The following is a 16,695-nucleotide window of genomic DNA, read 5'->3' as shown; positions in this document are numbered from 1 at the left end:
GAGCGAGAGAGAGAGGGGGATACGGAGCGCAATATTCAGGCTAAAATAGAGAAAAACGGATGATTAAACCCAAACATCTCATTTACGGTTGCGGCTCCTCACCTTCATACAACCCTACAGCCTGCATCGGCAACAGCCCAACTATGACAAATGCCTAAGAGGAAGATGGATGGTTTTGTGTGTGTTCGTGTGTATGTAGGGCTATAACAAATCTGCTTACATAGCACTACTGTATTTTAGCACTTTGTGTGTACGCACGTATTCCCAGACGTTCCACCAGCGTCATGGCGTGATGTATGATGAAGAAGTAGCAATAAATACTAGTGTCATACAGCCATCTTTCTCTTTTCTTTATCTCGGCTGTACATGTAAAGAGGCTGCCTGACTGACATTGCAACCAATTACCATAGATCATTGTTTTTGTGTGGCTGCAAAATGCAGCGTAAATCAACATTGTGGCTTACTGTAGTTTCAGAAATCTTTTGGAGCAGTGGTCCCCAACCCCCGGGCCAAGGACTGGCACCGGTCTGCGGGTCAATTGGTACCAGGCCACACAGAAAGAATACAAAACTTACATTATTTCCGTTTTATTTTTTATTACCGGATTCTTTCCACCACATCTGTCTATGACACACTCTTGATGCATATCAAGCTGCTTGCCTCGGTCACATGTCTTACCTCCATCTACTACCTTTTTAAAGGGGCTGCTCTGGCCGCCAACACATAATACATTACCGCTAAATTCAAACCCCCAAGCAAACAAAATGAACCAAAAACAACACAGTGGATTCACGTTTATTATTATATTTAGAAAATACCAGTTTCTATGTCAGTTGTATCATTTTAATTTTGTTGTATTTTTTCACCACACCTTAATGGCCGTGAAAATATTGTCTGAGATTGATCCCGTCCGTGACGCAAAAAAGGTTGGGGGCCGCTGTTTTAGAGCATTTGAGGTGGAAGCTAGATGAACCGCAAACATTTTTTATGTAATTAGCATGGACTTTTGTACAATATGAACAAGAAATGCCTTAAAATTGTTTGCAAATTTAGCCTGTTTGCATAAAAAAATATTTTCATCAACAAAAATATGATGATGTAAATAAGATTACCTCATCAAAAACCTGTGCTGTTGGAATATTCATATTTTCGTTACATATAACAACCGTGGAACGTGCATAATTTTGAAGTATGGGATTTTCCATGATAGATACATGGCCAAATTGTTTTTTTTTGTGTTGCATATGGTGCTCCATATGCAAACGAATGCTTTTGAATATCTCTGTTTGCAACAGAAGTGCGCAATTCCAATCAGGATGAGGGCCTGAGTCCAGCAGGAAAATCACCAAACTGTGTTGGTTTCCAGCTCTCCAGGCATGGCAAATGTTTGAAGCTTATGGAAAGTGTGTATGTATGAGAGCATGAATATGAGTGAAAGAGAGAGAGAGAGAGAGAGAGAGAGAGGAAGAGAAAGATGGCATTACTCATACTTTTGTCATTACTCATCCTGTCTCCTTTTTGTGCCTTTTGTACAAGGTCACATGCATCCTCTCTCTCTCTCTCTCTCTCTCTCTCTCTCTCTGTCACACACACACACACACACACACACACACACACACACACACACACATGCGCTCACACACAATTGGATTTGCACAAACAGAGAATCCCACACTTGCCCACCCACACTTGTCCATACACACGTCAGAGCTGAGTACAGATGTAAGGTCAAGAGATGAAGGTACAGTCTCCTTTATCCCCCACCCCCTGCTTTTCAATTCACAACCCGATTTTGTCCCTTTGTTACTATTGTACTATATCCTTTTATTTTCTATGCCTCTTCCTGTCTCATCCTTTCTCTGTCTGCCTATCTACCTCCTTTAGTCTGTCTTTCTTTTTCCTTCTGTTAGATGTGAATGCAACTGTTTGTAGCATGAGACACATTACCTCCAAACCCCTGCTGCTACCTGTCCAAGACAGCAGCACATCATATCTCTTTCTCGCTTTCTGATCCCACATAACAGCCTGTAAGCCAGAGCACACGTCTCCGTTTCCCATTGTGGAATATTGCAGTGTAGTATTTAAAACTGTATTTACGTGCAAAAATATCTGTAAATCCGAAAATCTCCCAGGAGATTTCATTGCTGCTTCATAGCTCCAGGGTCCCTGTTTTTGATCCTGAGCTCGGATTACTGTCTGTGTGCAGCTACCCTGCATATTTGCACAGGCTTCCTCTGGGTTCTCCAGTTTCCTCCAAATTCCAAAAAACATGGTTGGAGGAACACTATTGATTTTAAATTGCCTCTAAATGACGTGTGTGCCCCTTTTCAGACAACCGACATCCTATTGCAATTTAACTGTATTCATTACCAAATTTAATCATAACAAAAAAAACATCCCTGTGTAGTATTGCTTTAAAACAAGGGACACCGGATGTAAGCTTTGGAGAACATCAATTGACTTTTATCTTGATGTTCTCTCCCTGTGTATCAGCACCATATTTGGAAAATAACAAAAACACAAACACACATTTCTGCTTCCTCACAGCTCGGCCTTGTTCAAAGTGCTCTCTCCTTTCTACCTCCCTGTGCAACACACACACAAACAGATCAAAAAGGGGGCCAGATTAATTATGCACATGTGCACGGTCATTCCTGGAAATACTCAGTCCATCTCCCAGACTCTACCCTCCACTTACAAACACAAGTGCGTGTCCTGTCAATATTACATGTAGCTAAAATTAGTTGAGCATGGTGGCTGGTTTTATAATCTCATTATTAGGTTTATCAAGTCAAAACATGGTGACAGTGCCAGCAAAATGTCCTCCAAATGTCATCAATGGACAGAAGGCGAGTGGAGAAATTTGTATTCTGCAACATTCTGCATAGAAGTATGAGCTGGATGCTAAACCTGTTAAAATCCAATTTTCATCTCTGTTTTGTAACAAAAGATTTGTTTTCTGACAGGAATGCTTTAATGAAACTGTGGTAGATTTACAAGGCAAACATTTTTTTCATTTAACAAATAATTAAATGCATTATTCCATCAGGTAAAAAAAAAAAAAAGATTAGTTTGTATTAGCCTGATGAGATACTCATTGTTGTAATCACTATGTGATTTGGTTGTTTACATTACTGATTTTTTCCTCTGATTGAGCTATCAAATAAATGTTTAACATGTTATTAAGCTGTGAGCAAACATAGTCAGACATCTGAATCTGACAGTGAACCCAGCATGTTTAGCAGTGCAGCAGCCCTGGCAACTGAAGCAAAGGCGCTGGGCTGAAAACTGTTTATTTGATTTTCGAATCTATATGGCTTGAATTGAAGGAAAGTGTCTAAAATCGGTCCCAAAATGCACACAGTACAGCACAATAAAACAGATTGAACTAGCAGTGACAATAAGACTAGGTTTACTGTCTTATGTTCCTTGTAGGCACAAGAGTCTACATATCCTCAGTGAAACAGGCACTGTATATAGCTGTTGAGAATTAACAAATAAAACCGGAGTGAATTGCTACCTTTTACCAAATGACCAGGACCTGCGAGTCATGTACCGATCCATAGCCTTACAGAGGTTTGAGTCTTCCTTCAGCTAACATACTTAATTTAGCTTAAGAAGACCTTGATAATTGGCTGAGTCAGGCGTATTAAATGAGGTCTAAAATGTGCAGTGCTGGGTTTACAAAGACTGCAAACTGACACTTTTTCTTTTTAGAGCATATTCTGAAGAGTCACAGGTTTGGGCGACTCAGTCAACCACAAGGCCAGAGGAAGGCTAAGAGTAGCCTAGAGCTTCTAAACTCATCACATCCGTATTATGTGATGAATACTGAGATACATTTACACTGTACATCCCACTGCATTGGTGTGGAGTCACCAAGGTAACAGCTTTAATCATCTAGCTTTTATTCTCTGTATGCTACATCCAGAACCTTGCATTCTGTTCACATTTATGTGAATTATTGTGTGTGTGTGTGTGTGTGTGTGTGTGTGTGTGTGTGTGTGTGTGTGTGTGTGTGTGTGTGTGTTAAAGAGAAAGAGAGAGAGAGACAGACTCCATCTGCCTTCTTTTTAAGAGCTCATTACTCTTTTTCCATCTATGACCTGAAATATTTGAACTGTTCCTTCATTAAAATATGGTGAGATTAAATGCCCATGTTCATTACAAAGACATAGATAAAGGTCATATTAAATTTAAGAAGCCACAAATGCAGCAATCCACATAAAGTTCTATATACTTTTTTCCTTCCAGCTCAATGCCAGCAGACATACACCAAAGTAGGTAAGACATTAGAGAGTGAGAATGAGGATAAATAAAAAGAAAGAGCAGGGAGTTGATAACTTTCAGCTCCTCATTAAGCACAACACAACATTAGTTCTTCTGGCCTCCTGACTAAATGCATGATTCATTGTCTCATTTGCTAAAAGACTAAAGAAATCACTATTGTTCATTTGCTCTTTTGCATTGCTAAGCCAGATGAAAACATATTTTACTCCCAGAGCAAGTCTTCTTTTTGTTTTTTTATCAGTCTTAAATGAATGAAAAGGAATATCTGGATATCTCACTGCATGGAATTTGGATTCAATAGCACCACCATCTGAACTTGCATCTTATGAAATGCATTTGCCAGAATTGCACTCCCTGGCAGAAGGAGAAAGAGCAGGAAACGGATAATGGAGAATATGGGCTGTAAACATTGTGATACTTCAATATGTGTGTGCGTGTGTGTGCAAAGCCATTCCAGTGATTTGATTTATTTGAAGCAAACCCTTAGGCCACCATGGTGTGCTCCCCACTGGTTGAGAAAGACATATTTACAACAGGCAGCACTATTCTTACTATGAAAGCTTTGAACGTTATATTCAAAACCCTGCCCCAATCACAGATCAGAGTTTTCAAAGCCAGATGTGGTGAGAGAGGTGGATTAAAACCCAACTAGTCAAAAAAACACGGCACTCAGAAAAGCACTAAAGCACTTAATTTTCTTTGGTGCGGAGATGCCTCAACTCAATGCACTATTATTTAGTCTGAATAATTTACTGACTGCTTGGAAAAAATAAAAAGCTCTCAAATAGATGTTCAAATATTTTTAGGCAGTATATGCCAAGCAAGTCAAATATGATACACGTTGCTCTTTAGACTCTTTAAAGTAAGTATTCTTTTTCTTGCGCAACAAAACAAAAACAACCCGGACTGCCTTTGTGCCATCGTTGATGCCAAGTACATACATGCTGTGTGATGTTAAAGGAGCACTTACATTTACACCAGATTTACTCGCAGACTGCTTTTAAAACAGTCACTTAACAGCCTACTAAAACACGCATTACATGTATTCTGCATTCGGTCACTGAAATCAATGGATACGTCCAAAAAATCGAGTTAGATAGTCAGAAATTCAGACACTCCTTTCACTCAGATTAAGCCCTGAACATGACTACAATGTGTGTAGGCTCCTCTCGCTCTGAGAATACGCCTCCATACTGGCACATGTCGAGAGGAGACGACAAGATTTCACTCTCACTGCATCCCAAGTTCCAGCCCTGCATGTAGGTGCAATGCTAGATTGCAACTCAAATAATCCTGTCCATGTGATTTCCTGACTTTTTTTTTTAAGCGATAATCAAATGTAGTTCAGGTTTCACAACTTCAATTCATATTGGCTTGCTTGGTATAAGATTGGAATCTGTTCTCTCGGTCTGATCTCCTAGATAGTCCTAGCAGCATAGGATCTAATCCAAACAGTAGAGCTAAAGACCTTCTGGAGGTGATCGAGGTCTGCAGGGACAAGCAAGAGTAATTGCAGAGCAAAATCGCATAGAATTACAAAGACAAATGCACTCTGACTCAACCCTAAATCATAACTGACTAAAATGAACACAGCAAAGCAAAACTCAATATGTTCAAGCATCTACGTGAGTTAAGAGCTAACTCTTGGCAAGCGCGTCAGTCAGTAAACATATTTCTTTCTCTAAATTACAGGAAGCTTGTTCATCTCCTGACATTGCAGCAGAAACCAAAAAGACAAAAGAAACTAAATAATAAGGAATCTGACCATGTATTAATGTGCTCTTATTAATTATGGATGAGAGAAACTTTACTTGCTACACAAAATTGTGTGTGCATGTGTTCTTCTCTAACTCATTTTCCCTTACACATACAGAGAGGACGCTATGTGAGAGTATCTTTTTTCCCTACTGGGCTTTAACCACATTAGTAAACAGTTTTCCTCAAGCAAAGTACATTAACCTTTAAACGGTGCTTTCTTTATTACTAAATATTCTTTTTACAACCAGCTTTGCAATCCCATGCTTCATAAACACACCAGAAAGTAGAAAACCTTTGCATTAGCTAGGTCATATGGTTTTAATGGCGATAATTATTCAAATTAGTCAGCATATTAGCACAATATTAGATTATTAATTAATGCCTGGAGATGTTATGTACAATATGTAGTAAGCATGTTAAGACCTTTTTTCTTAGCATGCATAGTAATCACTGGCTAATCCAAAATTTTCCCCTTATCACAGAGATAATACAGTTATCATTTATTACACTGCCTTTAGGCTTTATATGTATATATTGATGGAAAAATACAAGGAAACGTGGCAGTAAGGAAAAACAGAAAAAAAAAACCCCAGATGCTAAGTGGAGGCAAATAAAAGTAGAGTTGCTAAGCTTGGAGGTGAGGACACAGCGAGAATTGTGTAGAAACTAATTCAGAGCCTCAAGATAAATGTCACAGATGATGCACTTTAAAAATAGAATGAGAAGGTTTTGAAAATTGCCCAAAGTAAGAATGTCGGCTGTGACTCATCCACAAGCAGTGCTATTTCTTCTTATCATATTTTTGTATGTATTAACGTGACTCTGTTGAACAGATTAACAGAAGGCGTACTAGGATAAGCACACGGGCATGTAAGCTTTTCATTTATCTCTGCCCCATCTCTCTTCTTCTCTCTCGCTCTCTCTCCTTCTCTCTCGCACACACACACACACACACACACACACACACACACACACGTTTCCTAATATTCACATGCTAACTACTATTGTTTGATTTAAAAAAACAGCAAATGCACTCATTTGAGGGACTTGATATCTAGATTCTATTAATTATGATGCCATTTATATACCACAAATGCTCTCCTCCTCTTTCTCTTCAGTAAAATCAGTCACACCTCCATGCTGTGTCCACAGGGGTAAATTACCTTCTTAGAAATGCTGAGAGAACAAACATCCTCAAACACAGTAGTCCTGATCAATTTATTTAACTCATGGCCAGTTTTAACTTAAAGCAGTGAGGCATACTGATTGAATAAATCACGATCAAGTTTGTGCTCAGATTAAATTACGCTAAATTAAATGTTTTTTTTTTTTACATCATGGAAAAAAAATAGACAGCAATCTAGTTATGAGTTTTAATTAAGACTTGCAGATTTCCAAAACATGCCTAAATTCAGGGGTTCACCCATTTTCAGCATGTTTCTTTGCAAATATAAAGAGAACAGCTTGGCACCAAAACAAGTTCAGAGTGGTGCGTATCTGAAAGGTTTACAGAGTCATCAGCAAAGTGTTATAATGGCAAACAGCCCAAGTGATCTGATTATGACAATTTGAGAAACTAACGGCCGTTCTGGAATGAGCACCGACTACGAAACTGTAAAATAGTGTGAGGAAAATATACACTGGATCTTCAATATGGGTCAGAGATCTGGCATGCAAGAAACCCAGGCAAATTTTTAAACCATGAAGTCTCAGCTATGTATTTTGCTGGAAGCTTTTTAAAATGAATTCTGAGGAAATGAAACTTAAGGACAATTCTTTCACTCCAAGGACACTCAGAGAACCCTCAGAGGTGGGGTGGGGGGTGGGGGGTGGCGGCGACACCTGCCAGTCAAAGACAGGTCTAATGTGTGTCAGACAGATATGTGAAGTTCTTTTGAAAAGACAGTGGGTAGCTATAGCTTGGGAGCTGTCATGGGGTAGAAACAGGTCAAATGGCAGAAAATCAATGATTAAACACAGTGGCACAGTGAAAGCGGATGAGAAGAATTCTGGAGAAAATGTATGTGTGACGTGTATTTTTTACTTGAACAGTTTATTTATTGTATATTATTATATTTGCTTTGATTATATAGAAGCAAGATTACATTTAAGAATGTAAAAAACCCAAATATAAAAAAATTGAAAGAGAGAAGGATGACATGAATGAGTTTCTTCTGTCTCCCTTAAATTCACAGAACGGTATAAAATAGTGTTGCCATTAAATGTGTTAAAGAGACTTGTGTGAAATAGTCAGTGGCGGGCCGTGCATTTGGTTCCTGGACGTTCAGTGGGGACTTATCCAACTTAATCCACCTCTTAATATCACCACTATCATGTTGCAATTATAGAAACCATCAATACTAAACAAAAACGCCATACAACAACGCGTGGCATTACAGAGAGAGAGGCATTTCACATGTGAAGGGTGAATACCATTTTACTAAAGCAAGCTCCAAACCTCTACACTAGAACAACATAAAAAATGTAAATAAAATACAACCTACTCACCAGAGATGCATACTCATAATGCATTCTCACATAATTTGCACCACTCCTCAGAGGCTGTAATCCAGTGGTACCGCTCGTATTCACTGGTCTGGAAGTGGTGAACAAACCCTTTCCCGGGCTGAGACACGCTAGCTAGCTTTGGGGTTGTCCGACCTTTCCTCACGATGTCTAGCTTTTCTTGAAAATGTATTTTTACGTACGTCCAAATCAGTTTCTCTTCCTCAGTCAGCCATTGTGGGCATAAAAAAGTCTAACTCGGATGTATTAACATGTGCAGAGCACTACAAACCTGTTTTGCTAGTCGATCTTGGCTCAAAGTTTCCCTCTGACCAACCAATCAAAGGACGAAATTTGATTTGTAAAAGAAACAGACCCATTGCTGATATAGTCTAAGGTACATTGGCCAGCACTACTGATTGTAAAGGCCCTGGGCAGATTAGATTCACATGGCAGCACATAGAGGCTGAAATCTGAATGGGCAAAAAAATCTAACATCCACATACACGTACTGGAAGCAGTGCAGCCAAGAGAAACGCTACGAAATGAAGAGAATAAACTGTTGGAAATAAATTAATAAAATTTATGAAACAAACATTAGAATGTATTGTGTAAATGTAGGTCAGTGCTTCTGATAGTGTTTAGGCCAGCAGAGAAGGCCTTGCTGGCCCTGACCGCCTACCACTGGAAATAGTGATGCAATTTTCTCTACACAATATTACATAGCCACTGACATATACTATTAAGAATTATCACCTAAAAACACACAAAAAAGACCAGAAGTCTTTCTTCCCTATAAAACAGGAACAGGAAAAACAGGAAATTAGTCAATCCATATATATATATATATATATATATATATATATATATATATATATATATATATATATATATATATATATATATATATATATGTGTGTGTGTGATATTAAATGAACCAGCTTAAAGCCCCACCCCTTTCTCCAATCTCACATGCTCTCCTGACTTCCCAGGTGTCTCTGCTTTTTGCTGAAGTAAATGAAGAATATTTTAAATTAAAAGAAAATACAATTTATTACTATTTGTTTGACTAATATTAGGCAAGAATACAGTTGACACAAGTTATCTATATTTATTGCTGATGCCATAAAACATGAGGAAATAAGGAAAAAGTCTGATACGACTAACAATCAATTTGTAAAAGAATTGTGCAAGTTATACTGTGCAATTATTATTATCCTTTGAAAACATTTTACTGTGAAATCAACTAAAATTTCATTCGGCAGCTGATTTTTTACAATTGCCTGATGACATTTTTCCTCTCCTACGCTCCATAAACCTGCAAAGCGTATTTCTGGTTTTCTTAGACTATTGCTTCAGAGTGATTACACTTTTTATTGCCATTTTTAAAAGTGGTAAATTGTTGGAAAAAGCAGGGGGGGAAAATAAATCAATATAACACAAACCTAGTATTACATAAGTAGGCTACAACATTTCATGGATAGTCAATCTTTTTGTCTACCCACATACTCTATTACTCCATACAGCTCTATGTACATGCTTTACATAATATTGTTTAGTTGGTCATCCTTTGAGTCAGGTATTCATTCTTTGCACACATCGTTTTCTGATCCTGGTTATTTATTTATATATGTATTTATATTTCATTTGCCTCAGGCAGGGCTCTTGGAGGTGAGAAGAGATAAAACGCGAAACACTGCAGGCTTTCACAAACAGCCCAACACCCAACAGAGAGAAGTCCACACTGTATCATGCCAACACTCAACACTGACAATAGACAATAGAAGATCGTGATTTTGCTGCACCTGGAATAATCTCTTCAAATGTAATGAAGTGAAATTCAGTATGTAAATCATACAATAGAGAAAGAATAGATACTGAAAGCTCATCAAAGATTCACTAGTGTGTTTTAGCCAAAAGAGGTGGATCTGTTTCCCGCATCATAAAACTCAAATCCCAGATGGATAGCCGTTGTTCTGAAACCCTTCGCCTGCACAGTGCCAAACAACCTCACTGTGGTCCTTTGGGAAGACAGCTAATAAAATCTGTTTTAGTTCACTAGGTCACTTACACTTGGATAACTTCTTTTGTATTCAGTCAAAAGGCTTTAAAAAGACTTCATGCTCGTGAGATTCAGATGCTATTCTTAGCAGAAAACCTAGGCAAGTAGCAGCTGGAGTATTTCTGCTTTACAGTCACTATAATATTCATAGAAGGCTGCTATATCCTGGTTATAATTACACCTGAAAAAATAGCAATATTCCATAATGGTCACATTACTAAAATGGAAATTGTTTTTATTAAAAAAACATATCTTCTTTAAAGCTGTTGCCATTGAGTCTGAATACTTTTTTTTTCCCCAAGTGCTGTGCGTAAAGATATTTTCTACTCCCCTAATTGCTTCACTATTCTAAAAGTGTGCACGTTACATGTCAGGTATTCATGACACACTTATTACAACAGGCTGCTGCCTATTAGCTTGTGTTCAGTGCACAGTGTTAAGACATAATGTTGTGGCAAGTATAAACATAGCTTGATTCTCAACCGCGAAGCTTCAACATTAAGCTTTACATAAGAATTAATAACTTAAACATCTCTGTAGTTGTCTTCTGTTTTAAAAATATTTGAAGCATGTAATTAGAAGAGCTGTTCAGTCTTTATAGGAAATATGAGCCACACTGACAAGTAATCATCAATTCTAGTTATGAGAAAAATCTAACTAGTCTCCTAAAAAAAGCACACTATACACAAATATTACAGGTCTGTCACAAGAACATGATGTGTATGAGTGTAACAAGCTTTCACTAGACTGTTCTACACTATTTCTCTGTTCTTCTCTTGCCATTTTAATACGATTATGACACTTATTCTTTCAAACCTCCTATATCCACCTGATTTAGATACATAATTAGACTTAAAGGGCTCAAAAAATAAGCCAAATTTCTCACCTTCTCAGATTTTAGTCCTTATTCATTTGTACGCGAGTGTGTTTTTACATACAAATTCACTGGTTGGAAATCTCTATCCACCTTAGTTTCCTCTTCTCTAACACATCTATATTAGCTCATTGTGTAATTATTGAGCCACTTGTTAGCCGAGTCAGGTGTGTTAGAGCAGAGCTCAAGTCCTACTGAGCAGTGTGTGTGCGCGTGTTTACATCAAGTGGGTGGTTTGAGACTATTCAACTGAAGAGTGAAAACTGCACTGTGTGATTTTAATAAAGTTAAATAAATCACATTAACACAATTCTATATTTTCCAAAGCAATCTCATTATGTTTATAGAAATCGGTGTTCCTTCCGTGTAACCCACAGAGCTTCAATTAAACTAACTGATTGATTAATTGGCACAGCATGACTTGCTGCTAGCTGGTTTCCTTCTAATGAAAAGTCAGGATAAGTAAGAAAGATTTTAGGGAAATACTAAATGGTTGCCTTTGGGGGATATTCAAATGCGTCTTTCTAAAACAAGCGGTGTGGGCAAGCTAATTTTTCAAACGATTTCGCTTTTTACATTGCACAATGCAATCTATTACATTCTAGTATCGTTTGCTATAAAAGGCAAATCGTTGAAAATAGGCATGGCACAGTATTTACTTATAGAATACTAACTTTGTTTTGCATGGTATTATGATTGCAAATCTATTTATTTATAGATTATCCATTAAAATGCACTGTGTGCACTTTAAGCAGGTGAATGCACAAATACCCTCAAGCTTTCTAATTGAACATTTTTCATAATGTCTCGCTAAATTACTAAAAGATCTATCTGAAGACTCTGAGGGTTTGGAGAAGAAATGCTCTGTTCTACAACAGTTTACTGATTCAGTGCTTAGTCAGAAGTCAAGACAACTACAATGAACCAATAGATTTGTCGATTAAATGACACAACGGCTTTTCAGCTTTTTTCTTTTTTTTTAATCTATTCAGAAAATTAAGCGGTTTTCTTTGTATGCGGTTTTTCAATGCCATACGCATGCCTCTATGGAGTGAATGTTTGTCCCTGGGAAACACTGTCAGTCCGTGCACCATGCCAACGGTTTTCAGGCAACTAATATTCATCAGAGTAGTTGCAGGATGTTTAATGTAACATGAAGTAGGCTAGAAACAATACTTTAGTATTGCTCAAAAAATATTATACAGTACATTATTGAGAAAAAGGATTTGTAAATAAGATATAACCTATAAATCGCGGCGAAAATAAATTATGTGCTTTTCATACAGTTCTATTTTTTGTTTGACATCTGGATATGATCGTCTGTGGGGATTTTTGTTGTCCTTTATGGTTCTACAGACTGCAGGGTGGATGTGTTCATGACACATTGAGTCCTCAAAAAGGCCATTATGAACTGCCAATTGCGGCAACACAGACATACAGTTGTGGTTAGCCTAGGAGGATGTTCTACCAGCTGCTTCAGTCTCACTCTCTCTTCTGGCTCACATTTTATCTGTCTGTTGCAATTCTTTTCAATATAGTTAGGCATTGTAAAGTTAAATGGCTCTGGGACATTTTCTGTTATAATGAGCCAGCATCATATCCATTTGTACTGTACAGTGTTGGGTTTGGGGGTTTGGCTTGATGCATAAATCACATTGGGGAAAAAAATGGCCTTACTGCCATTTTATTGTAAAATGGTCTCTAAATAGACATCAGGCTACCCATTGATAGCATTTTTTGTAATAATGTTTAGGAGGGTTTAAAAGCTTTAAGACCTGGTTCTGAACAGTAAACTATTATAATAATTTGGAAAGATCATCTAGTAGGACACAATATCTGTCAAACCAATTAACTTTATTAATTTCTCAGTATATAATTGTGCAAAAATGGTTAAAAACATCAGTGGAATTCCTGAACTACACACTTCTTATTTTGACTGCTCCTGTTAGGGGTGTCACAGCGGATCATCCGTCTCTATACTACTCTGTCCTCTACATCTGCCTCTTTCAAACCAACTACCTGCATGTGCTCCCTTACCACATCCATAAACCTCCTCCTTTGCCTTCCTCTTCTCCTCCTTCCTGGTGCTCCATCCTCAGCATTCTCCTATTGATATACCCCATGTCCCTCCTCTGCACATGTCCAAACCATCTCAATCTCGCCTCTATCACCTTGTCTCCTAAACGTCCTACATGTGCTGTCCCTCTAATAAACTCATTTCTAATCCTGTCCATCCTCGTCACTCCCAACGAAAACCTTAACATCTTCAGCTCTGCTACCTCCAGCTCCACCTCCTGTCTTTTACACAATGCCACTGTCTCTAAACCATACAACATCGCAGGTCTCACCACAGTCCTATAAAATTTCCCTTTCACTTTCGCAGATACTCTTCTATCACAAATCACTCCTGCCACTCTTCTCCACCCACTCCACCCTGCTGCACTTTTTTCTTCACTTCTCTAACACTCTCCATTACTTTGCACTGTTGACCCCAGGTACTTAAACTCCTCCACCTCCACCACCTCTTCTCCCTGCAACTGCATCACTCCACTGCCCTCCCTCTCATTCACACACATGTTCTCTGTCTTACTCCTACTGACTTTTATTCCCCTTCTCTCCAGCACATACCTCCACCTCTCCAGGCTCTTCTCAACCTGCTCCATACTCTCACCACAAATCACAATATCAGCCACAAACATCATAGTCCAATGCACATTCTCACACACAGAGAGAACAAAATGGACAGTTTTACTATAAGTAGTTTGGATTTTATGAGCTACTTATTTTCAACTATCAATCAAAGTGATGTTTTGATATCTTCCTAATGAGCTGTATTTGTCACCTACAGATAAAACAACAGACACAAGTAAATGGAAGAAACACTGACCAATGCAAGACACACAAAAACACACAAAAATCAAGCTGAGCCCTGCTCATAGTAAATGCCCATTTAAAATGAGTTTACAAATGTTAACTTCAAAAGGTCAACAAGGTTTACAGCTATATCCATTTGAATCATGGTTATAATGTCTGTGTCTGCTTGTGCCGGTGGTATTGGAAAACGGCAGCGAACAAACGCAGCATGTGTCTTGCCTTCATTATATCATGTATAATGACTACAATATTTGACCTTTGTGGGGTTTTTTACCGCACCCATGAGAGCTATTAGGCAAAAACACAAAGGTGTTCAGTTTTCATATGTTCCCCAAAACTTTACTCTGACATGGTTGAGGTCTTTCTTGTGCTGTTAAACTTTTCATTCACAAGCAGACAAAGAAAAAAACAAACAAAAACCACCCAGAAATTAACAAAAATTAGTTTTTATAATTCACTTCAGTGCATATCAGAGTGAAACTACGAAGTACATGTATGCTTTTACATTTATGAAAATATGAAGCACTGACTGTTACACGAATCAATACATTTAGCTGCAGGAAACAAGGAGATAAAGCAAATAATCAGCTCAAGGCTAGGAGACAAAAAGCTTTACCAGTGAGAGAAAAAAATATGCGAATTAGAAAATGAGAAGTGAGGGGAAAGTAAAAGAAAGTCTGAATTCACACTGCAAGGACATTAGCATACACAGCCTCTGTCCTCTCATGAGCACAACAGGGGAGTAATTACCCAACTGCCTCCTGCCAGCAACTTACAAACAAAGCCAAATAAGTAGCCTATAATCACAATTCTTCTCGCACTTTGTTAACCCAGCACATTTCCACTGCATGACCGTGTGTGAGCAGAGATGTGCCCAATTTTAAACCAAATGTCAACCTCACAATAAACAACCAGGAATCAGAAACACTAAGGACACTATGCTCTCTAGACAGGGTGTGGTGGTATTACTGCAGTGTCTGCTGAGGAGAGGACGCATTGACCTTCATCGCAAAGCTATGCACTAGTACGAATCTTTTCAAAACCAGGATCAGTATTAAGGACAAAGGATAACACTGTTCTCCGAATAATCTGAATTCTACTATCACCAGTGACTAATTTTTAAAACAAAAGTGGTATCAAATAATTTTATGACAGCTTCGTATAACCTAGAATCTCCTCACACAGTCATACAAGTTCTATTCTAGAGTCCATTCCATTTCTTTAAATGCAGAAATTAATTCTACTCATCTATTTACAGTTATTAAGCACCAAAACTCAGCAGCAAAAGAAAAACTGTTGGGCGGCATAATGCGAATGGGTGCTGCATACCAGCGCCGTGTGGTTGGTGACTTATGAGGGTATGAGTAATTCTCTTTGGAGAAATTGGAGAGGTTATGAACACAGAAGCTTTCATCTTTCAGTGTGACACACTGTATCTAGCTTTCTGTACTTTCCATGAAATAAAGAAAGAAATAATGAGACGCTCTACAGCAGGAAAAAAAAAGCAACTAAGATTATATGCATAACTTTCATTACCGCAACAATCTCTATTTATAAGCTCTTTTTGTGGAAAATACATTTAAGTGAAATGTATAACAAACAAATAGCAACCAGAGTGTGTCTTTCAATTTGTGATGCTAATAGAAAGTCCACAGTAAGTAAATAAAGCAGTAGATTCAAGTTACATATTTATGAGATTGCATTGTAGGCGGTTTTGGTTTTCAGTGGAACTAAACTTTTTTAACAGGAAGCTCACTTGGCAAACATTGGTGCGGTTTGTTGTGTGAACATTGTAGTACATTTTACACAGTGGCGGGGCATGCATTTGGTTCCTGGGCCTTCAGTGAGGACTTACCCGACTTAAGCCACCTCTTAATACCAATTATATACACAATTAACATAAATAAATACGCAATTATAGAAACCATCAATACTATACAAAAACACGTGGCATTACAGAGAGAGAGACATTTCACATATGGAGGGTGAATACCATTTTATTAAATAAAGAAACCCAGTTAAAACTCCAAACCTCTACACTACAACCGTAACTGTGCACCTACATCATCTGGAGCAGTTCAGAATCAATACTTGTCTAATAACATGACAAAAACACTAAAATGTAAATAAAATACAACCTATTTACCAGAGATGCAGACTCATAATTTGCACCGCTCCTCGGAGACTGTAAGTCAGTGGTACCACTCGTATTCACTGGTCTGGAAGTGGTGACCAAACCCTTTCCTGGGCTGAGACAAGCTAGCTAGCTTAGGGGTTGACCGACCTCTCCTAGCCGTCTAGCTTTTCTTCAAAATGTATTTTTAGGTATGTC

General features: G+C 38.1%; 1 protein-coding gene across 1 annotated transcript in view; it reads right to left on the bottom strand.

Moving 5' to 3' along the window:
* furinb (furin (paired basic amino acid cleaving enzyme) b) overlaps nt 1–16,695 on the bottom strand; it is an 87,145-nt gene that overhangs the window by 37,667 nt on the left and 32,783 nt on the right.

This window comes from Silurus meridionalis, chromosome 10 (assembly GCF_014805685.1).
Source record: "Silurus meridionalis isolate SWU-2019-XX chromosome 10, ASM1480568v1, whole genome shotgun sequence".
Taxonomy (NCBI): domain Eukaryota; kingdom Metazoa; phylum Chordata; class Actinopteri; order Siluriformes; family Siluridae; genus Silurus; species Silurus meridionalis.
This window is presented reverse-complemented; position numbering and strand designations above follow the sequence as displayed.